Source organism: Manacus vitellinus, unplaced genomic scaffold, assembly GCF_001715985.3.
Source record: "Manacus vitellinus isolate BGI_N305 unplaced genomic scaffold, ASM171598v3 scaffold_75_pilon, whole genome shotgun sequence".
In the NCBI taxonomy this organism is placed as follows: domain Eukaryota; kingdom Metazoa; phylum Chordata; class Aves; order Passeriformes; family Pipridae; genus Manacus; species Manacus vitellinus.
Genome location: NW_021940789.1, coordinates 363,454 through 365,723, shown reverse-complemented (window position 1 = coordinate 365,723; position 2,270 = coordinate 363,454).

Genomic DNA, 2,270 nt, shown 5'->3' with positions numbered 1-2,270 from the left:
CACCCTGCGATGATCCCAACCCAGCCACCCGTGATGGATCAGCCACAACAAAGGTCAACTCCGACCATCAATATTTCAAGCCTGGTAAAATATTCATCAGTCCCGTGACTACTGAAGAGGTGGGATGGGCCAGGAATGTTCCAGCCCCCTCCCTACCCCTGCCAGCCGGGCTGTGCAGCTGCTGCTGGCTCAGAGCTGGCTCATCCTGCTACCTTCCCACCCCAATCCTGGCAGAGCATCCTCTGCCCTGCTGGATGCAGAGATTTCAGGAGTGCTCCAGCCTCCTGCAGATATTTTTGGCTAAAGCAAAGCTGGCCTGCCCAGGGGATTGCAGGTGTTCTTCCCACTCACAGCCCTGGTTTTCTGCTGCCAGATTCCACACTGACACCACAGCTCACGTGAAGGAGAACTGTGCTCCTTGTGGGGTTGTACTTCTGGGCACACGCTCACAGCTCTGGAAAATCTTGGTTTCCTGGACAAGGACATGATTGTCCTAGCTCAGTGGATTCAGTGGGAAGAAACCAGGCTGGTTTTAGGGCTGTTCTACCCAGAACAACAACCTGCAATGTCCAGGGCAGTTGAAACCCAGCAGCTCTTGGTTTAGTTGGGTTGTTCTCTCTGTCTAGGGAGAACTTGTGGGCAAAAAACAGGCTGGCAAAGGAAAAGGAGGGGCAAGGAGAGGGGGAGCTGCTGTAATCTCTCCCCAAACCCCAAAATTTTTATCCTTCAACAGCACAGTTTCTGCAGCTCTTCCCTTGGGAAACTCTGCTCTGCCATGGCTGTGGATAGCTCTCCTTGTTGTCACAGACCTAAAAACACCTGGAAAAGGGCCAGAATCTATGTTCTCAACCTACTGAACACTGGAGCAATCCAATTCCGTGTCTTCCCATGAAATCCTGAAGGACAGGACCCATCCCATGTATCTGTGCCCATAAGTGAGAGGTATTTATCCATAAATAAAGATGAAATAAGGTGAGTTCTGTCCAACGAGGTGCCCCAGGAGCCATGAGGATGAACAGTCCTCCCTAACAGTGACCTGGGCCATGGCAGCCTCCTCTCCACAGGACTGGATTGCCATGGGATGAGCAGGATTGGGGTGTCCAGGTGTGCAGGAGAATCCCACAGAAGGGAGGAGTTTCCCGAAGGTCCCTCGTGAGCCCTGCAGAGGTGCCCTGGACGCTCCTCATCTTCCCTGGCACAGATGTCTGGGCTTTTCTCAGCCACCTGTGCCAATGTCTGCTCCAGGGGTCTCAAACTGACACCTAATTTGGGGGAGATAAAGGGAAATGAGAGAGATTTCACCCCCCAAAAAAAGACCATTCCTCTCCTCCCCACCTCATCTGCCGAGCAACCGCTGGAAACGGCCTCGAGTTGGGCACCAGGGGAGGTTTAGTTTGGAAATCTGGGAAACTTCCTTCCCAAAAAGGGTGGTCAGGCACTGGCACAGCTGTCCCTCAGCCCTGGAAGTGTTCCAAAAACACCACTAATGTGGTGCCTGGGGCCATGGTTTAGTGGTGGCCTCAGCAGTGCTGGCTGGCCTGGGCGATCTCAGAGGGCTTTTCCAACCTAAATGATCCCATAATTCCCTGATATATAAATATATGGGGTATCTCTCTCTCTCTAGGCCACACTGGACAGCAATGTTGTTTTTTCTTTCCTCTGATAAGCAGTAGTTTTATTTAATAACGTTTTTCTGGCCCCTTGGCTGAACCCTAATCAAAGATCAATAGACACCATCAGTGCTTTTACTGGCCCAGCACTTCCATAAATAATCCCTGTTTTTCTGAGAGCCTTTGGAAGGTCTCAGATCCCAGATTCCTGTCTCAGTGCCTGCCTTTCCTGAGGAATGGCAATGGGCTGATGATCAATAACCAATTGAACACTAATAGGCCTCGTTTCAAAGCATCCTCTTCAAAGCCCTGAGCTAGGAGGCAATTCAGCTGCTGGTGCCTCTTAATTATAAATGCAATAAAGACATGTGGAAATTGCCTTTTTTTTGCTGAGTGGAGGCACTGCACAGTCCATACAGAGTGTTTGGAGAGCAGGCAAAGAGCATCTCGACTCTTCAGAGCAAAAAGCAGTTTTTACTTTGTCCACTGAGCTCTTGGTCTTTATTTTTTTCCTGGCAGAGGCTTCCTGCACATCCCCAGATGTTGGTACCCCCCCAAAAAATGATGTAGTGACACCATTTTCTCCCTGAGTGTTGCTCTGAGGGTGAAAACAGTGTTTTATCAGTCCACAAATCCTGCTTTCCAAAGGCTTTCTTAAGG